Source organism: Anabrus simplex, chromosome 5 (genome assembly GCF_040414725.1).
Source record: "Anabrus simplex isolate iqAnaSimp1 chromosome 5, ASM4041472v1, whole genome shotgun sequence".
In the NCBI taxonomy this organism is placed as follows: domain Eukaryota; kingdom Metazoa; phylum Arthropoda; class Insecta; order Orthoptera; family Tettigoniidae; genus Anabrus; species Anabrus simplex.
The window spans coordinates 421,823,996-421,848,392 of record NC_090269.1 but is presented as its reverse complement, the minus strand read 5'-3'; the positions used below and the strand labels follow the sequence as shown (position 1 = coordinate 421,848,392).

Genomic DNA, 24,397 nt, shown 5'->3' with positions numbered 1-24,397 from the left:
GTGAACTTAACGGAGGTGTGAGATTAGGCGCTTAAGCTTAGGCAAGGTCTGAGGATTTGACCTTACTCATAGTCAACGTTTGAGGTTAGGCCATTACCCTTAGGCAAGGTCTGAGGTTAGGCCCGTAATCTTAGCCGAGGTGTGAGATTATGCACTTAATCTTAGGCAAGCTGTGAGGCTTCGATCTTACACATAGTCAAGGTGTGAGGGTAGGCCATCATTCTTGGGCAAGGTCTGCGCTTACGCCCTTAATGTTAGCCGTGTTGTGAGATTAGGCACTTAATCTTAGCCAAGGTCTGAGGTTTGGACCTGACTCGTAGTCAAGATGCGAATTTAGGCCCTTAAACTTAGCCAAGGTGTGAGCTTAGACAACTACGCATAATCAAGGTGTCAGGTGAGGACTCCCAAAATTTGAGGTTAGGCTCATACCCTTTGTCAAGGTTTGAGGTTAGGCGCTTTCTCTTAGACAAGAGGTGAGGTTAGGCCCGACCGACGTGTAAGGTTAGGCTCCCACACTTTGTCAAGGTTTGAGCTTAGGCCCTTACCCTTTGCCAAGGTGTTTGGTTAGGCTTTTATCCAAGGTGTGAGGCTAGGCCCCACAAATTTGTGAGGTTAGGACCCACCAAGGTGTGACTTTAAGCTATTACTCTTAGCCAAGGTGTGAGATTAGGCCTCAAAAAGAGGTGATGTTAATAACTCACGCTTAGGCAAGGTGTGAGTATAGCCATCCTAAAATTGGTTTTCCGTCGTTTCTCACTTCTCCTGACGCCAAATGGCCGGATGCTACCTAACTTAGACCACGGCCGCCTCCTTCCCTGTTCCTTACCTAACCCTTCCAATATTCCCCATCCCCCGCAAGGCCCTTGTTCAGCATTGCAGGTGAAGCGGCCTGGGCGAGGTACTCGTCATCCTCCCCAGTTGTATCCTGACCCAGATTCTGGAGCTCCAGGAAACTGCCATTGAGGCACTAGATATGGGATCCCTCACTGAGTTTTAGGGAAAAACCGAACCTGGAGGGTAATCAGATAAACTAGAAGATCTAACTCATTTATTAGTGTTCATATAAATCTTTCTTTCTTATCACTTTAACCACCCGGCCTGGCTTTTCCGTCCGAATCGGCCAGGGACACCACCTCTACCGCCACAAGGGCAGTGTCGCGGAGCACGAGACGAAGCCCTCTCTACTCAGTTGACCTCCCGGGGCAGTGGAAGCGGTCCAGACCCCTTAAACGCTTTAAAAAAATCGTCCCAGTGGCGGCAATCGAACCCGAGACGAGGAGGAATACACGCATAAATCAAAATTGAAAAGTATGCCCCGGGTGAGGATGGAACTCACGACCTTAAGATTATGAGACTTACGCGCTGCCTACTGCGCTACCGAGGCTACAGCAACGTCTGTACTCCGAAGGGTGCCAGAGATGCTCGGCGCGAGGTGATGCTCTGTTCTTGTCAGCTTACGAGGATGCCGGTAGGTTAATCCTTACGTCCTACCAACTATTTGTGGAGGCTGCGAATGTATGCTCCTTGCGGGCACGCATGTCTTACGACGGTGGGATACGACCGGGAAGGAGGACAAGTAACTCGCCCATGCGGCCTCACCTGCTATGCTGAAGAGCAGCCCTTGTGCGGGGTGGCGTAAAATTCCATGGGTCCGGCGAGGAAGACACAAGGAGGCGGCCGATCCTTATGTTGGTTACCAATACGCCATTTGCCTGGAGGAGAAGTGGAAAACCACGTGAAATCTCGCCGAGGATGGCTGAGCTAAGAAACGTACCCCTTACTACCTTGGTGAAATCTGAAGGTTGAGTGGACACAGTTCGAAGTTTCGAAAGATATTTCAAATTTCGTGGCACAGTCGGGAAACGAATGCGAAGCTCCTGGAATGACACTAACAGGAACCAGTGCACCGCAGAGGCGGACGAACACACACGAAACAAAACTGAAAACAATGCCTCGGGTGAGAGTCGAACTCACGACCTTAAGATTATGAGACTTACGCGCTGCCTACTGCGCTACCGAGGCTACACCTAGTGGTGTACTCCGAGGGGTAGCAGATAGAACAGACTGAGGCCCTCCTTACGTGCTACCAACAATTTGAGGACGCTGCGAATATATTTTCTTGCGGGTGCGTATGAATAACGCGGGTCCGCAATTTTGTACCAGCCATTGGCTTTCATTAAATGTTATATCTTTCCTTATGTTATGTCAGTTTGTGAGGCGACGTTTGTAAATTACGTGTAACACTCTCCAATTAAAGGAATGATGCTAAATGCGCACAAAGGTACTCAGTAATGAACAGGGCAGTAGCCTAGCCGGAATTCGCCAATGTGGCAGTGGGTGTCTTTTACGAAATAACAATACGACATAGCTAGCCTCTGTGCTGTAGTTGTTAGTGCGATTAGCTGCCACCGACGGAGGACCTGGTTCGAATCCCGGCTCTGCCACAATACTTGCGAAGTGGTACGCAACCTCGGAATATCGACTGAGTAGAGGGGAGTGCGAAAATCTTCCTACCCCTCCTGGAAGGAGTTTCCCGTTGTTTCCCACTCGTCCTCCAAGCGAAATCTGGTATGGTACCTAACATGAAGTCCCGGCCGCTTCGTTTCTCCTTCTTTGTCTATTTCTTCCTCGCTGAGTCCGGTGGAAATACCAACAGTGGAGGGTAAACAGATTAAAAAGGGAAGAATAATGTGTTGTGGAAATGCATGAGCATGCAAGTAAATTATGTTGATAGTCACTTTGCACCGCAGGTAGAATGCAAATAATCTTTCGTTAAATTACTATCTTTCTTTGTTAATACGTTTACCCATCACGGTTGGTTTATCCCTCGGACTCATCGAGAGATCCCACCACTACTACCTCAAGGGCAGTGTTGTGGAGCGTCAGGCGTCTGGTCGGGGGATGCAATTAGGGTGGGAGAATTAGGCCCGTGGCAGGATGTGAAGTTAGGAGCCTGCCAGAGTGTGACCTATGGCCATGCCTGTGTGTGAGCCCCACTGTGTAAGGTTAAGCCCCTGCTCCTAGCCGTGATGTGAGGATAAGCCCTTAATTTTAACCTAAGTGTGAGGTTAGGCCCCACAAATATGAGAGTTTAAGCCCCTGTTTTTAATGAAGTTCTGAAATTAGGCCGTTAATATTATCGATGTTGTGTGTTTGGGACCTTACTCTTTTTTTTTTTTTGCTATTTGCTTTACGTCGCACCGACACAGATAGGTCTTTTGGCCACGACGGGAGAGGAAAGCCCTAGGGATTGAAAGAAATCGGCCATGGCCTAAATTAAGGTACAGCCCCGGCATTTGCCTGTGTGAAAATGGGAAACCACGGAAAAACATCTTCGGGGCTGCCGACAGTGGGGCTCGAACCCACCATCTCTCGATTACTGGATACTGGCAGCACTCAAGCGACTGCAGCTATCGAGCTCGGTGACCTTACTCATAGTCAAAGTGTTGAGTTATGCCAGTGAACTTAACGGAGGTGTGAGATTAGGCGCTTAAGCTTAGGCAAGCTGTGAGGCTTTGATCTTACACATAGTCAAGGAGGGAGGGTAGGCCATCATTCTTAGGCAAGGTCTGCGCTTACGCCCTTAATGTTAGCCGTGTTGTGAGATTAGCCTCTTAATGTTAGCCAAGGTCTGAGGTTTGGACCTGACTCGTAGTCAAGATGCGAATTTAGGCCCTTAATCTTAGCCAAGGTGTGAGCTTAGACAACTACGCATAATCAAGGTGTCAGGTTAGGACCCCCAAAATTTGAGGTTAGGCTCATACCCTTTGTCAAGGTTTGAGGTTAGGCGCTTTCTCTTAGACAAGAGGTGAGGTTAGGCCCGACCGACGTGTAAGGTTAGGCTCCCACACTTTGTCAAGGTTTGAGCTTAGGCCCTTACCCTTTGCCAAGGTGTTTGGTTAGGCTTTTATTCAAGGTGTGAGGCTAGGCCCCACAAATTTGTGAGGTTAGGCGCCACCAAGGTGTGACTTTAAGCTCTTACTCTTAGCCAAGGTGTGAGATTAGGCCTCAAAAAGAGGTGATTTTAGGAACTCACGCTTAGGCAAGGTGTGAGTATAGCCATCCTAAAATTGGTTTTCCGTGGTTTTCCACTTCTCCTGACGCCAAATGGCTGGATGCTACCTAACTTAGACCACGGCCGCCTTGTTCCCTGTTCCTTGCCTAACCCTTCCAATATTCCCCATCCCCCGAAAGGCCCTTGTTCAGCATTGCAGGTGAAGCGGCCTGGGCGAGGTACTCGTCATCCTCTCCAGTTGTATCCTGACCGAGAGTCTGGAGCTCCAGGAAACTGCCGTTGAGGCACTAGATATGGGATCCCTCACTGAGTTTTAGGGAAAAACCGAACCTGGAGGGTAATCAGATAAACTAGAAGATCTAACTCTTTTATTAGTGTTCACATAAATCTTTCTTTCTTATCACTTTAACCACCCGGCCTCGCCTCTCCGTCCGAATCGGCCAGGGACACCACCTCTACCGCCACAAGGGCAGTGTCGCGGAGCACGAGACGAAGCCCTCTCTACTCAGTTGACCTACCGGGGCAGTGGAAGCGGTCCAGACCCATTAAACGCTTTAAAAAATCGTCCCAGTGGCGGCAATCGAACCCCAGAAGAGGAGGAATACACGCATAAATCAAAATTGAAAAGAATGCCCCGAGTGAGGATCGAACTCACGACCTTAAGATTACGAGAATTACGCGCTGCCTACTGCGCTACCGAGGCTACAGCAACGTCTGTACTCCGAAGGGTGCCAGAGATGCTCGGCGCGAGGTGATGCTCTGTTTTTGTCAGTTTACGAGGATGCCGGTAGGTTAATACTTACGTCCTACCAAGTGTTTGAGGAGGCTGCGGATGTATGTTCCTTGCGGGCACGTATGTCTTACGACGGTCGGTGGGATAAAACTGGGACGGAGGACAACTAACACGCCCAGGCCCCCTCACCTGCTATGCTGAAGAGCTGCCCTTGTGGGGGGTGGCGTAAGATTTCATGGGTCCGGCGAGGAAGACAGAAGGAGGCGGCCGATCATTAGGTTAGTTACCAATACGCCATTTGCCTGGAGGAGAAGTGGAAAACCACGTGAAATCTCGCCGAGGATGGCTGAGCTAAGAATCGTACCACTTTCTACCTTGGTGAAATCTGAAGGTTGAGTGGACACAGTTCGAAGACTCTAAAGATATTTCAAATATCGTGGCACAGTCGGGAAATGAATGCGAAGCTCCTGGAATGACAGTAACAGGAACCACAGCACCGCAGAGGCGGACGAACACCCACGAATTAAAACTGAAAACAATGCCTCGGGTGAGAATCGAACTCACGACCTTAAGATTATTAGACTTACGCGCTGCCTACTGCGCCACCGAGGCCACGCCTAGTGGTGTACTCCGAGGGGTAGCAGATTGAACAGACTGAGGCCCTCCTTACGTGCTACCAACAATTTGAAGACGCCGCGAATATATTTTCTTGCGGGTGCGTATGATTTACGCGGGTCCGCAATTTTGTACCAGCCATTGGCTTTCATTAAATGTTATCTCTTTCCTTAGGTCAGTTTGTGAGGCGGCGTTTGTAAATTACGTGTAACACTCTCCAATTAAGGGAATGATGCTAAGTGCGCACAATGGTAATCAGTAATGAACAGGGCAGTAGCCTAGCCGGAATTAGCCAATGTGGCAGTGGGTGTCTTTTACGAAATAACAATACAACATAGTTAGCCTCTGTGCTGTAGTTGTTAGTGCGATTAGCTGCCACCGACGGAGGACCTGGTTCGATTCCCGGCTCTGCCACAATACTTGCAAAGTGGTACTCAACCTCGGAATATCGACTGAGTAGAGGGGAGTGCGAAAATCTCCTTAATCCTCCTGGAAGGTGTTTTCCGTTGTTTCCCACTCGTCCTCCAAGCAAAAGCTGGGATGGTACCTAACATGAAGTCCCGGCCGCTTCGTTTCTCCTTCTTTGCCTATTTCTTCCTCGCTGAGTCCGGTGGAAATAATAATAGTGGAGGGTAAACAGATTAAAAAGGGAAGAATAATGTGTTGTGGAAATGCATGAGCATGCAAGTAAATTATGTTGATAGCCACTTTGCACCGCAGGTAGAATGCAAATAATCTTTCGTTAAATTACTACCTTTCTTTGTTAATACGTTTACCCATCACGGTTGGTTTATCCCTCGGACTCATTGGGAGATCCCACCTCTACCACCTCAAGGGCAGTGTTCTGGAGCGTCAGGCGTCTGGTCGGGGAATACAATTAGGGTGGGAGAATTAGGCCCGTGGCAGAATGTGAAGTTAGGGGCCTGCCAGAGTGTGACCTATGGCCATGCCTGTGTGTGAGACCCACTGTGTAAGGTTAAGCCCCTGCTCCCACCCGGGATGTGAGGATAAGCCCTTAATTTTAACCTAAGTGTGAGGTTAGGCCCCACAAATATGTGAGGTTAAGCCCCTGTTTTTAATGAAGGTCTGAAATTAGGCCGTTAATATTATCGAAGCTGTGAGTTTGGGACCTTACTCCTAGTCAATGTGTTGAGTTATGCCAGTGACCGTAACGGAGGTGTGAGATTAGGCGCTTAATCTTAGGCATGGTCTGAGGATTCGACCTTACTCGTAGTCATAGTGTAAGGTTAGGCCATTACACTTTGGCAAGGCCTGAGGTTAGGCCCGTAATCTTAGCCGAGGTGTGAGATTATGCAGTTAATCTTAGGCTTCGATCTTACACATAGTCAAGGTGTGAGGCTAGGCTATCATTCTTAGGCAAGGTCTGAACTTACGCCATTAATGTTAGCCGTGTTGTGAGATTAGGCACTTAGTCTTAGCCAAGGTCTGAGGTTTGGACATGACTCGTAGTCAAGATGTGAAGATAGGCCCTTAAACTTAGCCAATTTGTGAGCTTAGACAACTACGCACAATCAATGTGTCAGGTTAGGACCCCCAAAGTTTGAGGTTAGGCTCCTACCCTTTTTCAAGGTTTGAGGTTAGGCGCTTACTCTTAGACAAGAGGTGAGGTTATGCCCGACCGAGGTGTAAGTATAGGCTCCCACACTTTGTCAAGGTTTGAGGTTAGGCCCTTAATCTATGCCAAGGTGTTTGGTTAGGCTTTTATCCAAGTTGTGAGGCTAGGCCCCACAAATTTGTGAGTTTAGGCCCCACCAAGATGTGACTTCAAGCTCTTACTCTTAGCCAAGGTGTGAGATTAGTCCTCAAAAAGATGTGATGTTAGGAACTCACTCTTAGGCAAGGTATGATTATAGCCATCCTAAAATTGGTTTTCCGTGGTTTTTCACTTCTCCTGACACCAAATGGCTGGATGGTACCTAACTTAGGCCAGGGCCGCCTCCTTTCCTGTTCCATACCTAACCCTTCCAATATTCCCCATCTTCCGCAAGGCCCTTGTTCAGCATTGCAGGTGAAGCGGCCTGGGCAAGGTACTCGTCATCCTCCCCAGTTGTATCCCAACCCAAGGTCTGGAGCTCCCGGAAACTGCCATTGAAGCACTAGAGATGGGATCCCTCACTGAGTTTTAGGGAAAAACCGAACCTGGAGGGTAATCAGATAAACTAGAAGAACTAACTCGGTTATTAGTGTTCATATTAATCTTTCTTTCTTATCACTTTAACCACCCGGCCTGGCTTTTCCGTCCGAATCGGCCAGGGACACCACCTCTACCGCCACAAGGGCAGTGTCGCGGAGCACGAGACTAAGCCCTCTCTACTCAGTTGACCTCCCGGGGCAGTGGGAGCGGTCCAGACCCCTTAAACGCTTTAAAAAATCGTCCCAGTGGCGGCAATCGAACCCCAGAAGAGGAGGAATACGCGCATAAATCAAAATTGAAAAGAATGCCCCGGGTGAGGATCGAACTCACGACCTTAAGATTATGAGACTTACGCGCTGCCTACTGCGCTACCGAGGCTACAGCAACGTCTGTACTCCGAAGGGTGCCAGAGATGCTCGGCGCGAGGTGATGCTCTGTTTTTGTCAGTTTACGAGGATGCCGGTAGGTTAATCCTTACGTCCTACCAACTGTTTGTGGAGGCTGCGAATGTATGCTCCTTGCGGGCACGTATGTCTTATGAGGGTGGGATAAGACCGGGAAGGAGGACAAGTAACTCGCCCATGCGGCCTCACCTGGTATGCTGAAGAGCAGCCCTTGGCGGGTGGCGTAAGATTTCATGGGTCCGGCGAGGAAGACACAAGGAGGCGGCCGATCCTTAGGTTAGTTACCAATAAGCCATTTGCCTGGAGGAGAAGTGGAAAACCACGTGAAATCTCGCCGAGGATGGCTGAGCTAAGAAACGTACCACTTTCTACCTTGGTGAAATCTGAAGGTTGAGTGGACACGGTTCCAAGACTCGTAAGACATTTCAAATATCGTGGCACAGTCGGGATACGATTGCGAAGCTCCTGGAATGACAGTTAGTAACAGGAACCGCAGCACCGCAGAGGCGGACGAACACACACGAATCAAAACTGAAAACAATGCCTCGGGTGAGAGTCGAACTCACGACCTTAAGATTATGAGACTTACGCGCTGCCTACTGCGCTACCTACTGCGCTATCGAGGCTACACCTAGTGGTGTACTCCGAGGGGTAGCACATAGAACAGACTGAGACCCTCCTTACGTGTTACCAACAATTTGAGGACGCTGCGAATATATTTTCTTGCGTGTGCGTATGATTTACGCGGGTCCGCAATATTGTACCAGCCATTGGCTTTCATAAATGTTGTCTCTTTCCTTAGGTCAGTTTGTGAGGCGGCGCTTGTAAATTACGTGTAGCACTCTCCAATTAAGGGAATGATGCTAAATGCGCACAATGGTACTCAGTAATGAACAGGGCAGTAGCCTAGCCGGAATTCGCCAATATGGCAGTGGTTGTTTTTACGAAATAACAATACAACATGCCGCCTCTGTGGTGTAGTGGTTAGCGTGATTAGCTGAAACCCCCGGAGGTCCGGGTTCGATTCCCGGCTCGGCCACGAAATTTGAAAAGTGGTACGAGGGCTGGAACGGGGTCCACTCAGCCTCGGGAGGTCAACTGAGTAGAGGTGGGTTCGATTCCCACCTCAGCCATCCTGGAAGTGGTTTTCCGTGGTTTCCCACTTCTCCTCCAGGCGAATGCCGGGATGGTACCTAACTTAAGGCCACGGCCGCTTCCTTCCCTCTTCCTTGCCTATCCCATCCAGTCTTCCCATCCCTCCCCAAGGCCCCTGTTCAGCATAGCAGGTGAGGCCGCCTGGGCGAGGTACTGGTCATACTCCCCAGTTGTATCCCCCGACCAAGAGTCTGAAGCTCCAGGACACTGCCCTTGAGGCGGTAGAGGTGGGATCCCTCGCTAAGTCCGAGGGAAAAACCGAACCTGGAGGGTAAACAGATGATGATGATGACAATACAACATAGTTAGCCTCTGTGGTGTAGTTTTTAGTGTGATTAGCTGCCACCGGCGGAGGACCTGGTTCGATTCCCGGCTCTGCCACAATACTTGCGAAGTGGTATTCAACCTCGGAATATCGACTGAGTAGAGGGGAGTGCGAAAATCTCCTTACCCCTCCTGGAAGGTGTTTTCCGTTGTTTCCCACTCGTCCTCCAAGCGAAAGCTGGGATGGTACCTAACATGAAGTCCCGGCCCCTTCGTTTCTCCTTCTTTGTCTATTTCTTCCTCGCTGAGTCCGGTGGAAATACCAACATTGGAGGGTAAACATTAAAAAAGGAAGAATAATGTGTTGTGGAAATGCATGAGCATGCAAGTAAATTATGTTGATAGTCACTTTGCACCGCAAGTAGAATGCAAATAATCTTTCGTTAAATTACTATCTTCATTTGTTAATACGTTTACCCATCACGGTAGGTTTATCCCTCGGACTCATCGAGAAATCCCAGCTCTACCACCTCAAGGACAGTGTTCTGGAGCGTCAGGCGTCTGGTCGATGGATACAATTAGGGTGGGAGAATTAGGCGCCTGGCAGGATGTGAGGTTAGGGGCCTGCCAGAGTATGATCTATGGCCATGCCTTTGTGTGAGCCCCACTGTGTGAGGTTAAGCCCCTGCTCCTAGCCGGAATGTGAGGTTTAGCCCTTAATTTTAACCTATGTGTGAGGTTAGGCCCCACAAATATGTGAGGTGGAGCCCCTATTTTTAATTAAGGTGTTAAGTTAGGCCGTTAATATTAACGATGGTGTGAGGGTGGGACCTTACTCTTATTCAAAGTGTGGGATTATGCCAGTAAACTTAACGGCGGTGTGAGGTTAGGCGCTTAATCTTAGTCAAGGTCTGAGGATTCGACCTTACTCATAGTCAACGTGTGAGGGTAGGCCATTACTCCTTTGCAAGGTCTGAGGTTAGGCCCGTAATCTTAGTCGAGGTGTGAGATTATGGACTTAACCTTAGCCAAGCTGTGAGGCTTCGACCTTACTCGTATTCAAGGTGTGAGGCTACGCCATTATTCTTAGGCAAGGTCTGAGCTTAGGCCCTTTAAGTGAGCCGTGGTGTGAGATTAGGCACTTAATCATAGCCAAGGTCTGAGGTTTGGACCTGACTCGTAGTCAAGGTTTCAAGTTAGGCCGTTAAACTTAGCCAAGGTGCGAGGTTAGACAACTACGCGTAATCAAGTTGTGAGGTTAGGACCCCCAAGGTTTGAGGTTAGGCCCTTACTCTTAGACAAGGGGTGAGGTTAGGCCCGACCAAGGTGTAAGGCTAGGCTCCCGCACTTTGTCAAGTTTTGAGGTTAGGCCCTTACTCTTTGCCAAGGTGTTTGGTTAGGCTTTTGTCCAAGTTGTGAGGCTAGGGCCCACCAATTTGTGAGGTAAGGCCCCACCAAGGTGTGACTTTAAGCACTTACCCTTAGCAAAGGTGTGAGATTAGGCCTCAAAAAGATGTGATATTAGGAACTCACGCTTAGGCAAGGTGTGAGTATAGCCATCCTAAAATTGGTTTTCCGTCGTTTTTCACTTCTCCTGACGCCAAATGGCCGGATGCTACCTAACTTAGACCACGGCCGCCTCCTTCCCTGTTCCTTACCTAACCCTTCCAATATTCCCCATCCCCCGCAAGGCCCTTGTTCAGCATTGCAGGTGAAGCGGCCTGGGCGAGGTACTCGTCATCCACCCCAGTTGTATCCTGACCCAGATACTGGAGCTCCAGGAAACTGCCATTGAGGCACTAGATATGGGATCCCTCACTGAGTTTTAGGGAAAAACCGAACCTTGAGGGTAATCAGATAAACTAGAAGATCTAACTCATTTATTAGTGTTCATATAAATCTTTCTTTCTTATCACTTTAACCACCCGGCCTCGCCTCTCCGTCCGAATCGGCCAGGGACACCACCTCTACCGCCACAAGGGCAGTGTCGCGGAGCACGAGACGAAGCCCTCTCTACTCAGTTGACCTCCCGGGTCAGTGGATGCGGTCCAGACCCCTTAAACGCTTTACAAAATCGTCCCAGTGGCGGCAATCGAACCCCAGAAGAGGAGGAATACGCGCATAAATCAAAATTGAAAAGAATGCCCCGGGTGAGGATCGAACTCACGACCTTAAGATTATGAGACTTACGCGCTGCCTACTGCGCTACCGAGGCTACGGCGACGTCTGTACTCCGAAGGGTGCCAGAGATGCTCGGCGCGAGGTGATGCTCTGTTTTTGTCAGTTTACGAGGATGCCGGTATGTTAATACTTACGTCCTACCAACTGTTTGAGGAGGCTGCGGATGTATGTTCCTTGCGGGCACGTATGTCTTACGACGGTCGGTAGGATAAGACTGGGAAGGAGGACAAGTAACTCGCCCATGCGGCCTCACCTGCTATGCTGAAGAGCAGCCCTTGTGCGGGGTGGCGTAAAATTCCATGGGTCCGGCGAGGAAGACAGAAGGAGGCGCCCGATCCTTAGGATAGTTACCAATACGCCATTTGCCTGGAGGAGAAGTGGAAAACCACGTGAAAACTCGCCGAGGATGGCTGAGCTAAGAAACGTACCACTTCCTACCTTGGTGAAATCTGAAGGTTGAGTGAACACAGTTCGAAGACTCGAAAGACATTTCAAATACCGTGGCACAGTCGGGAATCGAATGCGAAGCTCCTGGAATGACAGTTAGTAACAGGAACCACAGCACCGCAGAGGCGGACGAACACACACGAATTAAAACTGAGAGCAATGCCTCGGTTGAGAATCGAACTCACGACCTTAAGATTATTAGACTTACGCGCTGCCTACTGCGCTACCGAGGCCACGCCTAGTGGTGTACTCCGAGGGGTAGCAGATAAAACAGACTGAGACCCTCCTTACGTGCTGCCAACAATTTGAGGACGCTGCGAATATATTTAGTTGCGGGTGCGTATGATTTACGCGGGTCCGCAATTTTGTACCAGCCATTGGCTTTCATTAAATTTTATCTCTTTCCTTAGGTCAGTTTGTGAGGCGACGTTTGTAAATTACGTGTAGCACTCTGCAATTAAAGGAATGTTGCTAAATGCGCACAATGGTACTCAGTAATGAACAGGGCAGTAGCCTAGGCTGAATTCACCAATGTGGCAGTGGGTGTCTTTTACGAAATAACAATACAACATAGTTAGCCACTGTGCTGTAGTTGTTAGTGCGATTAGCTGCCACCGACGGAGGACCTGGTTCGATTCCCGGTTCTGCCACAATACTTGCAAAGTGGTACTCAACCTCGGAATATCGACTGAGTAGAGGGGAGTGCGAAAATCTCCTTAGCCCTCCTGGAAGGTGTTTTCCGTTGTTTCCCACTCGTCCTCCAAGCGAAAGCTGGGATGGTACCTAACATGAAGTCCCGGCCGCTTCGTTTCTCCTTCTTTGTCTATTTCTTCCTCGCTGAGTCCGGTGGAAATACCAACACTGGAGGTTAAACAGATTAAAAAGGGAAGAATAATGTGTTGTGGAAATGCATGAGCATGCAAGTAAATTATGTTGATAGTCACTTTGCACCGCAGGTAGAATGCAAATAATCTTTCGTTAAATTACTGTCTTTCTTTGTTAATACGTTTACCCATCACGGTTGGTTTATCCCTCGGACTCATTGGGAGATCCCACCTCTACCACCTCAAGGGCAGTGTTCTGGAACGTCAGGCGTCTGGTCGGGGGATACAATTAGGGTGGGAGAATTTGGCCCGTGGCAGGATGTGAAGTTAGGAGCCTGCCAGAGTGTAACCTATGGCCATGCCTGTGTGTGAGCCCCACTGTGTAAGGTTAAGCCCCTGCTCCTACCAGGGATGTGAGGTTAAGCCCTTAATTTTAAACTAAGTGTGAGGTTAGGCCCCACAAATATGAGAGTTTAAGCCCCTGTTTTTAATGAAGTTCTGAAATTAGGCCGTTAATATTATCGATGGTGTGAGTTTGGGACCTTACTCTTTTTTTTTTTTTTTTTTTTTTTTTTTGCTATTTGCTTTACGTCGCACCGACACCGATAGGTCTTTTGGCCACGACGGGAGAGGAAAGCCCTAGGGATTGAAAGGAATCGGCCGTGGCCTAAATTAAGGTACAGCCCCGGCATTTGCCTGGTGTGAAAATGGGAAACCACGGAAAACCATCTTCGGGGCTGCCGACAGTGGGGCTCGAACCCACCATCTCTCGATGACTGGATACTGGCAGCACTTATGCGACTGCAGCTATCGAGTTCGGTGACCTTACTCATAGTCAAAGTGTTGAGTTATGCCGGTGAACTTAACGGAGGTGTGAGATTAGGCGCTTAAGCTTAGGCAAGGTCTGAGGATTTGACCTTACTCATAGTCAACGTGTGAGGTTAGGCCATTACCCTTAGGCAAGGTCTGAGGTTAGGCCCGTAATCTTAGCCGAGGTGTGAGATTATGCACTTAATCTTAGGCAAGCTGTGAGGCTTTGATCTTACACATAGTCAAGGTGTGAGGGTAGGCCATCATTCTTGGGCAAGGTCTGCGCTTACGCCCTTAATGTTAGCCGTGTTGTGAGATTAGGCACTTAATCTTAGCCAAGGTCTGAGGTTTGTACCTGACTCGTAGTCAAGATGCGAATTTAGGCCCTTAAACTTAGCCAAGGTGTGAGCTTAGACAACCACGCATAATCAAGGTGTCAGGTGAGGACTCCCAAAATTTGAGGTTAGGCTCATACCCTTTGTCAAGGTTTGATGTTAGGCGCTTTCTCTTAGACAAGAGGTGAGGTTAGGCCCGACCGACGTGTAAGGTTAGGCTCCCACACTTTGTCAAGGTTTGAGCTTAGGCCCTTACCCTTTGCCAAGGTGTTTGGTTAGGCTTTTATCCAAGGTGTGAGGCTAGGCCCCACAAATTTGTGAGGTTAGGACCCACCAAGGTGTGACTTTAAGCTCTTACTCTTAGCCAAGGTGTGAGATTAGGCCTCAAAAAGAGGTGATGTTAATAACTCACGCTTAGGCAAGGTGTGAGTATAGCCATCCTAAAATTGGTTTTCCGTCGTTTTTCACTTCTCCTGACGCCAAATGGCCGGATGCTACCTAACTTAGAATACGGCCGCCTCCTTCCCTGTTCCTTACCTAACCCTTCCAATATTCCCCATCCACCGCAAGGCCCTTGTTCAGCATTGCAGGTGAAGCGGCCTGGGCGAGGTACTCGTCATCCTCCCCAGTTGTATCCTGACCCAGATTCTGGAGCTCCAGGAAACTGCCATTGAGGCACTAGATATGGGATCCCTCACTGAGTTTTAGGGAAAAACCGAACCTGGAGGGTAATCAGATAAACTAGAAGATCTAACTCATTTATTAGTGTTCATATAAATCTTTCTTTCTTATCACTTTAACCACCCGGCCTCGCCTCTCCGTCCGAATCGGCCAGGGACACCACCTCTACCGCCACAAGGGCAGTGTCGCGGAGCACGAGACGAAGCCCTCTCTACTCAGTTGACCTCCCGGGTCAGTGGAAGCGGTCCAGACCCCTTAAACGCTTTAAAAAATCGTCCCAGTGGCGGCAATCGAACCCCAGAAGAGGAGGAATACGCGCATAAATCAAAATTGAAAAGAATGCCCCGGGTGAGGATCGAACTCACGACCTTAAGATTATGAGACTTACGCGCTGCCTACTGCGCTACCGAGGCTACAGCAACGTCTCTACTCCGAAGGGTGCCAGAGATGCTCGGCGCGAGGTGATGCTCTGTTTTTGTCAGTTTACGAGGATGCCGCTAGGTTAATACTTACGTCCTACCAAGTGTTTGAGGAGGCTGCGGATGTATGTTCCTTGCGGGCACGTATGTCTTACGACGGTCGGTAGGATAAGACTGGGAAGGAGGACAAGTAACTCACCCAGGCGGCCTTACATGCTATGCTGAAGAGCAGCCCTTGTGGGGAGTGGCGTAAGATTTCATGGGTCCGGCGTGGAAGACAGAAGGAGGCGGCCGATCCTTAGGTTAGTTACCAATACGCCATTTGCCTGGAGGAGAAGTGGAAAACCACGTGAAATCTCGCCGAGGATGGCTGAGCTAAGAAACGTACCACTTTCTACCTTGGTGAAATCTGAAGGTTGAGTGAACACAGTTCGAAGACTCTAAAGACATTTCAAATATCGTGGCACAGTCGGGAAATGAATGCGAAGCTCCTGGAATGACAGAAACAGGAACCACAGCACCGCAGAGGCGGACGAACACCCACGAATTAAAACTGAAAACAATGCCTCGGGTGAAAATCGAACTCACGACCTTAAGATTATGAGACTTACGCGCTGCCTACTGCGCTACCGAGGCCACGGCTAGTGGTGTACTCCGAGGGGTAGCAGATAGAACAGACTGAGGCCCTCCTTACGTGCTACCAACAATTTGAGGACGCTGCGAATATATTTTCTTGCGGGTGCATATGATTTACGCGGGTCCGCAATGTTGTACCAGCCATTGGCTTTCATTAAATGTTATCTCTTTCCTTAGGTCAGTTTGTGAGGCGGCGTTTGTAAATTACGTGTAACGCTCTCCAATTAAGGGAATGATGCTAAATGCGCACAATGGTACTCAGTAATGAACAGGGCAGTAGCCTAGCCGGAATTCGCCAATGTGGCAGTGGGTGTCTTTTACGAAATAACAATACAACATAGTTAGCCTCTGTGCTGTAGTTGTTAGTGCGATTAGCTGCCACCGACGGAGGACCTGGTTCGATTCCCGGCTCTGCCACAATACTTGCAAAGTGGTACTCAACCTCGGAATATCGACTGAGTAGAGGGGAGTGCGAAAATCTCCTTAGCCCTCCTGGAAGGTGTTTTCCGTTTTTTCCCACTCGTCCTCCAAGCGAAAGCTGGGATGGTACCTAACATGAAGTCCCGGCCGCTTCGTTTCTCCTTCTTTGCCTATTTCTTCCTCGCTGAGTCCGGTGGAAATAATAATAGTGGAGGGTAAACTGATTAAAAAGGGAAGAATAATGTGTTGTGGAAATGCATGAGCATGCAAGTAAATTATGCTGATAGTCACTTTGCACCGCAGGTAGAATGCAAATAATCTTTCGTTAAATTACTATCTTTCTTTGTTAATACGTTTACCCATCACGGTTGGTTTATCCCTCGGACTCATCGAGAGATCCCACCTCTACCACCTCAAGGGCAGTGTTCTGGAGCGTCAGGCGTCTGGTCGGGGGATACAATTATGGTGGGAGAATTTGGCCCGTGGCAGGATGTGAAGTTAGAAGCCTGCCAGAGTGTGACCTATGGCCATGCCTGTGTGTGAGCCCCACTGTGTAAGGTTAAGCCCCTGGTCCTACCCGGGATGTGAGGTTAAGCCCTCAATTTTAACCTAAGTGTGAGGTTAGGCCCCACAAATATGTGAGGTTAAGCCCCTGTTTTTAATGAAGGTCTGAAATTAGGCCGTTAATATAATCGATGGTGTGAGTTTGGGACCTTACTCTTAGTCAAAATGTTGAGTTATGCCAGTGAACGTAACGGAGGTGTGAGATTAGGCGCTTAATCTTAGGCATGGTCTGAGGATTCGACCTTACTCGTAGTCATAGTGTAAGGTTAGGCCATTACACTTTGGCAAGGTCTGAGGTTAGGCCCGTAATCTTAGCCGAGGTGTGAGATTACGCAATTAATCTTAGGCTTCGATCTTACACATAGTCAAGGTGTGAGTCTAGGCTATCATTCTTAGGCAAGGTCTGAACTTACGCCATTAATGTTAGCCGTGTTGTGAGATTAGGCACTTAGTCTTAGCCAAGGTCTGAGGTTTGGACATGACTCGTAGTCAAGATGTGAAGATAGGCCCTTAAACTTAGCCAAGGTGTGAGCTTAGACAACTACGCATAATCAAGGTGTCAGGTTAGGACCCCGAAATTTTGAGGTTAGGCTCCTACCCTTTTTCAAGGTTTGAGGTTAGGCGCTTACTCTTAGACAAGAGGTGAGGTTAGGCCCGACCGAGGTGTAAGTATAGGCTCCCACACTTTGTCAAGGTTTGAGGTTAGGCCCTTAATCTTTGCCACGGTGTTTGGTTAGGCTTTTATCCAAGTTGTGAGGCTAGGCCCCACCAATTTGTGAGTTTAGGCCCCTCCAAGATGTGACTTTAAGCTCTTACTCTTAGCCAAGGTGTGAGATTAGGCCTCAAAAAGATGTGATGTTAGGAACTCACTCTTAGGCAAGGTGTGAGTATAGCCATCCTAAAATTGGTTTTCCGTGGTTTTTCACTTCTCCTGACGCCAAATGGCTGGATGGTACCTAACTTAGGCCACGGCCGCCTCCTTTCCTTTTCCATACTGTACCAGGAAAAGTTGTGGGCAAAGGGCATGAGTAGGACTTCAGGGAGTGGAACTGGGTTTTGGAGCCGATACAGAGAAGGATAGTCTCGCAGAGCGAATAATAGATGGTAAATAATTTTTTTTCTTAAAACGATTTATTAATTTTTCACCCTGCGGTATGATTATTGACTCAAATTTTGCATAGAAATTAAATGTCGAAAATAATCTCCTTAAAAAAAATGGCATAAATATCATTGGTTTCAAAGTCTTTCATATGTGGGAATTTCCACCTAAAGTCTTTTTAAACCTAAGCACACTTTTATAATGAGAAATTATCAAAGTTTTCAGTTCTTAGTTCGTCAATCTCGATATATAGCACACTTGAAAGCCTACAGTCTTTCTACTGAAATTAAATTTATCACTTTTGAGAAATTATGAAAATTGTTCACACGCGACACTGAAGTTTCACTGTTCAAAATAAATGAAAAGGTTTAGTCAGTTTGTTACTCACTTATGACAAGAACTGTTGCTACCAAATGTCGAAAGATGGACGTCTGGAATGTTCCATGTAGAATCAGGATTGGCGATGTTGACGTTCCCAATGAAGTGATGACGGCTGGAACTGGATCACGTTGAGTTGTAGCTTGTTCGGGTGATTTTCGCACACGAAAATGGCGTATGAAGAATCACAGTCCTTTCTGTACGAAATGCTATTTACAGTCGTTATTGAAACGTTCATAATCACACAGTTCACATAAAAAAAAAAGTAAGTCGATAAGCACAGTCTTTGAACACAGTCTGAAGTTGCTAGGGATTATTTTCTGCTAATCCTGTTACTATAATGTTATATTAACACAGAAAAGTTCTCACTTTTTCACTCAAATTACTACTGTGAGTCTTATGTTGGTGTGACGTGAATATGAGTTCTGGTAATTCTAAGTATTAGGCTCAGTAAAAGTTCAATGTTACTTGAAGTTACCTAAGTCCACACGTAATGAAATAGTTAATATTTGTACTCCAATAAGTTCACTCGCGTTACAGTCTTAAATGTCTTTAGGATTATATTGTAATCGCAACGCGGTATACTAACTGCAGTGCGACGTCCTTTAATAATTCTATCGGTGATAGAATTTCGCGTTCCGGAGATACGACGGAAAGTACTTCTACCGTGACTGCGCGAACATACTGTACGCGGGCCGGTCTCTTCGCTATCTCACTCACACAGCTGTTTGCTTGTCCTTGTACTAGTTTGCGGGCTGTCTGGCCTTGACATATATAGATACCAGCGCAGGGAGGGGTGGCGGCTCTCTCGGCCTTGTGACCATGATTACGTAATTTCGTTGAGATTTTAAATTATTATAACTCAACAACCGTTTGATGAATTAATTTGAAATTTACAGGGATTAACTTTTATGATGTTTGCTATAATTCAGCGTTTGTCCCGTTGAAATTGGTTAAGGTGTTAAAAAGCTGTTAAAAGAAAATTTCTTTCGAGAAATATCTCTAGGGGAGGTGAGCTTCAAGCGACAGGTGACGTCACTTGACTCCGCCTAGCGCACTCGTAGGGTCTGGCACATACTGGAACATTCTTTACATGGATGTTCGTACGTCGGTCGGATCTTTAATGCTGGAAATAACATTTCTTTCAATTAACATGGACCAGGACCTAGGCCTTCCTGGTACATCTTCCCCTTGGTTGGACGAAAAGAAAATACGCAGGATTTTCTTTTCCAGGCTTTACTCTTCCTGTGGTACATATTGTTTTAAATTGGCTGAGTTATAAATACCCTCGAAAGTGCCGTCCAGTTTTGCAATTTCATAAGCCCCGTTTCTCAATACAGTGCGGACACGGTAAGGACCTACGAATAGTGGACAGAACTTAGCGTAAATCCTTCTCTCAGGGTTGGAAGTAGCTGGTCTCCGTATTAAAATAAGGTCTCCAGGATTCAATGGTCTTCTGAACTTCCTATTACGCTGGCGTCGTTCTCTGAGGGCGGCTGCATGTCTTAACCTGGTCAGCGCGTCGTTAATCTTAACTTGCTGCGGCACAATAGCATTTGGTAGAGCTGGTAAAATTCTGTCCCAAGGTCGCTCTGGTTTTGACCCATGATGTAGGCTGAGAGGAATGTCATTAGTAGATTCATGCACAATAGAGTTCATAATTTTCTGCATTCCTGGTAAGACCTCGATCCACTTCCAGTGATGTTCACTACAATAAATTCGACAGAATTTAGCGAGTTCTCTCATTATTCTTTCAGCAGGGTTAGCTTCCGGATGCCTAATAGAATTCATGATATGTCGAATGTTGAGTTCTTCCAAAGCCTGTTGGAATTCTACGGAAGTGAATTGCGTTCCGTGATCCGTCAGTAGGTATTCAGGCTTTCCCATCTCAGGGATGATGTTCTTTTTCAGCCTCCTTAAGATGTTACCGGCGTTAGCTTTCTGGATAGGCAATAACATAGTATATTTGGAAAAGACATCCACAACTACGATGACATGTCTGTTCCCCCTGGTCGCCTTTGGCAAAGGGCCGTACAGATCGATTGCCATTATTTCTCCGGGCTTTTCCGGGATCAGCGGTTTGGGAAATTCCTTAAGGAGATAATTATTCCGCTTGATCCGCTGGCATAAATCACAGGACCGTAAAATTCTCCTAATGTCTCGCCTAAGATATTCCCATGTAAACCTTTCCTTAATAAGGTTGAGAACTTTATCCGTACCAGCATGACCTGAAATTGAGTGACAATGCCATATGATGGCCTTCCTGATTTTAACAGGTGCATAAATCCTGCATTGCGTCTTGGCTAAGTCAGTGTATTTCATAAGAATCCCATCTCGTAAACAGAAGTTTGAAGAGAGTCGTTGGAGACGTGGGAATTCATCATCATCGGCGGGAATCGAACCTGATAAAAATCGAATTAATTCCCTACAATTGGCGTCTCTTCGTTGCATCTGGACAAGGTAACGAAGTTTGCGAAGACATTCTTCGTCATCATCAGTCATGATGTTAACCTCGTGAATTTCAATAACTTCAGCAGGGTTGCGGCTGAGGGCATCTGCTAATGTATTCTTCCGGCCAGGCCGATGTATTACTGTGAGGTCAAACTGTTGAATAAAAAGAGCCCATCGGGAAACTCTCTCATTCGTCATGTCAGATGACAGTATGAATGTCAGAGCTTTATGGTCTGTGTAAATCGTGATGGGATAGCCGTAGATAATTTTCTTCCAATACTGGAGAGAAAAAACAACAGCCAGAGCTTCGAGTTCAGTTATAGTATAAGACTTTTCGTGAGGTCGTAGTTTTCTACTTAGAAACGAGATGAAAAGTCTATAATCGGGATCTTCAGGTCTCGCTTGATACAGTACTGCGCCTATTCCTACAGAGCTGGCATCACACTCTATGAAGAATGGAAGAGAAAAATCCGGATAAACTAGTTTAACAGAGTTTTTCAACATGTCCTTGGTGGCAAGGAAAGCTCGTTCACATTCTTCGGTCCACTTCCATCTATTATTCTTAAGTAGTAGTTGCTGAAGAGGAGCTACCGTCTCAGTGTAATCTGGACAGTGTTGAGAAAAGAACTGACAAAGTCCTAGGAACTGTCTCACGTTTCTAATGCGCTGAGGTCTAGGAAAGTCAATGATACTCTTAATCTTGGCAGGGTTGGGTTGAATTCCATCACCACTAATTACGTGTCCTAAGAATAATACTGATGTTTGAAAAAGTTGACTTTTCTGGGCATTTATCTTGAAATTCTTCTTCTCCAATTCCTGCAGGACCAGATTGACATCTCTTACATGCTCTTCGAAAGTTCTCGAGGCAATCAAAATGTCGTCAACATAAATCGTAGTTATGTCCTTTACATCATCTGATAAGTGTTTTTCCAAGGCTCTGATCAAAACAGCTCCCGAGTTCTTAATTCCAAAGGGCATTTTGTTGAAAACATAGGTCCTATTTTCAAATAAGAAGCCTGTGAATAGCCTACTTTCAGCATCCAATTTTATGTGATAGTATGAAGAAGTTCCGTCAAGGCAACTAAAGAAATTCATGCCGTGGAATCTTCTGATAATATCCTTAAGTAATGGAGGACGGTCATATTCTAAGGTCAGTCGGTCATTTAGGACCCTTGCGTCGAGGCAAATTCTGATACTGCCGTTAGGCTTACGTACTATGGCCAATGGATTCAAGTACTTAGTTACGCAAGGCGAAATTATCCCATCATCTGTCATTTTATGAATTAAGTTACGAACTTCTTCTCGATATTTCTCGGGTACGGGATATGGTTTCTTCTGATAAGGAGACAAGTCATTTACATCAAGATGATATTCGTAGTCAGCTATCTCTCCAGGCTTGTCATCGAATACACATGCAAATTTCTGTAGAACGTCATTTTTAGCCTCCTCCAATTTTAATTTAATTTCCGGGTCTTCAACCACACTGGCTATTGACATTATATAATCCGGACCTATAATGGAGTTCTCATTGAATAGGGACTCTGCGTCGTCCTCACTTTGGTCACCCTTTCTACTTTCTGCTACGGCTGGCGCAACCTCGCTTACAGCGGGCTTAATAATGTCACCACCGGCTTCTTCAAAACGGGCTCCCTTCTCTTGAACTTCCAGGTCACTTCGTCCTACCAGCTGTAGTTCTACGGAATTATTCTGTAATCTTACGAGGTTGGCATCATAGTCAATGGTTCCTTTGTATTTGATCATAAAATCTGATCCAAGTATTAAGTTGAAGTTAAGACGTGATACTACCAAAAATATGTGTTCGAACATCTGACTGTTAATTTCAAACTCTAAAAATGCCTGGGATTTGCATTTAACAATCTTATCAGGAACTATCCCTCTTACTTTAATCTGAGCTGCAGGTAATAACAAAACATTGTTCTGATCTTTCAGCGAGTCTACAAGCTTATCAGAAATTAAAGAAGCTTGCGCTCCAGAATCGATGAGCGTAATCACCTGTAGGTTGCCTGTGCGTACTGTTATGACAGGTAATGAACGTATAATAATTGGCCTTAGTGTTTGTGCGTCTTCGAATAGTAATTCGGAATCGTCAATATGCCAGTAATTGATAACAGCAGTACAATAATTTGACGTTTCGACCTCATCGTGTTCGGTAGTCAATCTCCCTATTGCGAGATCGGCGTTTTTTTTATAGCGCCTGTTGGGTCAGGATCAGGTGATCTTTGTTCTCTTGGTCCGAATTGACGTTGATATTCCAGGGATGTCGCTCCAGGTTCATCAGGATTACGGTTTCTCTCCCTGATGTATTCCCGTGTGTCCTTCCATCTACTTTCGAGTTCTCGCCGTCTGGCCTCACGATTTCCTTCAAGAGTACTTTCGCGCTGTCTCCATGAATTCCTAGGTTGGTAAGGGTGTCTATCCTGATTCCTCTGACGTCTAAAATTCCGGAATCTGGTTGGGTTAGTAGGGCTTAATCTGCCTTCTTCACGTATCCTGGGTTCCTCTCTCTCCGGAGGTTTTATTTCCGCAGAATTCGTATTTATTTCTCGACTCCTGTTAGTTTTCGGACTAGATTGGGTATTAGCCGTATCTAACCTACGCAAAGTAGCGTCAAAATGCTCCAATGTTTTAATGTTGGCAGCGACTAGTATCTCTTGAACATGAGGCGGATATTGAAGTGTCAGGATCTGAATAAGTTCAATATCTGGCAAAGGTGGATCTAAAAACTGGAGTTTCTTTAATTGCATTAGACAGTAATCTGAATATCGGGAAGTATTGACTGAAGTATTGTATTTGCTAGAGTAGAGTTGCATCTTGACAAGGTGCTGTCTTTCTGAATCCCAAAAGCGTTTAAGAAGTGCCTGTTTAAAGTCATCATAGTTTTTAAAATTGCTCTTAAAAGCTATGAACCATGATAAGGCTCGTCCTTCTAGAAGGTTGGATACTACTCTAAGTTTCCTATCGTCCTCTACCCTATTCTCTTCCAGGTAATCGTCGACATTTAACAAAAATTCTCGAGCAGTGTACTCATCACGTCCTGAAAATTTGACTGGTTTGTCATCTGGTACTTTAATAAGGGTAGTTGTATTGTGTATTTCCCTCGACGAACCAGGAATTGTGACGTCAGTTGTATGTTCTTTAAGTTTAATTTGATTCATTTCTTCGGACAAATTTTTAATTTTAGAATTAATTGAGGTGTCTAAACTTTTTATTTCATTTCTCAAGTCAGTTTTAATGACTTGTACGTCTTTACAGAAAGGTGCTATCTGGGTATGCGTGCTATCTAGCTGTCCTGTAATACGCTTGTCGAGTTCTCCTTGCGTGCTCTTAATTAATCCTATCTCGCTTCGTAATTTACCCACGTCGCTCTTTAATGCATCTCGCAAGGTTTCCTGCACCTGAGCTAACTTTGCTTGAGTTTGTGAGATGTTACCATGGGATTCTTGAAATTCAGTCCGTAAATCTTTAAGTTCAGTGGAAAATGCTTGAACGGAAGGAAGAAAATTTCTAAGATCTTTGTCTAAAGACTTGACGACCTCTGTCTTTATTTCTTCCTTAATAGACTCTAAATTTTCAACAAACTGATCCCGCATGTTTTTCAATGTAGCTTCGACTTGTGCACTAGAATTAGTAAGTTTCTTTTCGAGGCGAGTTCCAGCTTCACGGAATCGTTGCTCGATAAGGGCACTAGATTCAGTGAGTCTTTTATTAATGACTTTATCCGCTTCAGCAAACTTAGTGTCCAAGGTCCTGTCAATTTTAGAAGTTAAGTCTTCAACCTTACTATTTGACT

At 46.6% G+C, this 24,397-nt stretch overlaps 9 non-coding genes across 9 annotated transcripts; all 9 read right to left on the bottom strand.

The window, feature by feature from the left end:
• Window positions 1-1,311: 1,311 nt before the first annotated feature.
• Window positions 1,312-1,384, bottom strand: TRNAM-CAU (transfer RNA methionine (anticodon CAU)). The gene has a single exon. It is a non-coding gene; the product is annotated as a tRNA-Met (tRNA).
• A 565-nt stretch (window positions 1,385-1,949) lies between these two features.
• On the bottom strand, window positions 1,950-2,022 carry TRNAM-CAU (transfer RNA methionine (anticodon CAU)). The gene has a single exon. It is a non-coding gene; the product is annotated as a tRNA-Met (tRNA).
• Window positions 2,023-4,645: 2,623 nt separating this feature from the next.
• On the bottom strand, window positions 4,646-4,718 carry TRNAT-CGU (transfer RNA methionine (anticodon CAU)). Its single transcript has one exon. It is a non-coding gene; the product is annotated as a tRNA-Thr (tRNA).
• Window positions 4,719-5,287: 569 nt separating this feature from the next.
• TRNAI-AAU (transfer RNA methionine (anticodon CAU)) lies at window positions 5,288-5,360 on the bottom strand. The gene has a single exon. It is a non-coding gene; the product is annotated as a tRNA-Ile (tRNA).
• Window positions 5,361-7,823: 2,463 nt separating this feature from the next.
• On the bottom strand, window positions 7,824-7,896 carry TRNAM-CAU (transfer RNA methionine (anticodon CAU)). The gene has a single exon. It is a non-coding gene; the product is annotated as a tRNA-Met (tRNA).
• A 3,587-nt stretch (window positions 7,897-11,483) lies between these two features.
• TRNAM-CAU (transfer RNA methionine (anticodon CAU)) lies at window positions 11,484-11,556 on the bottom strand. The gene has a single exon. It is a non-coding gene; the product is annotated as a tRNA-Met (tRNA).
• A 573-nt stretch (window positions 11,557-12,129) lies between these two features.
• TRNAI-AAU (transfer RNA methionine (anticodon CAU)) lies at window positions 12,130-12,202 on the bottom strand. Its single transcript has one exon. It is a non-coding gene; the product is annotated as a tRNA-Ile (tRNA).
• A 2,757-nt stretch (window positions 12,203-14,959) lies between these two features.
• Window positions 14,960-15,032, bottom strand: TRNAM-CAU (transfer RNA methionine (anticodon CAU)). The gene has a single exon. It is a non-coding gene; the product is annotated as a tRNA-Met (tRNA).
• A 569-nt stretch (window positions 15,033-15,601) lies between these two features.
• TRNAM-CAU (transfer RNA methionine (anticodon CAU)) lies at window positions 15,602-15,674 on the bottom strand. Its single transcript has one exon. It is a non-coding gene; the product is annotated as a tRNA-Met (tRNA).
• Between the last annotated feature and the right edge of the window lie 8,723 nt (window positions 15,675-24,397).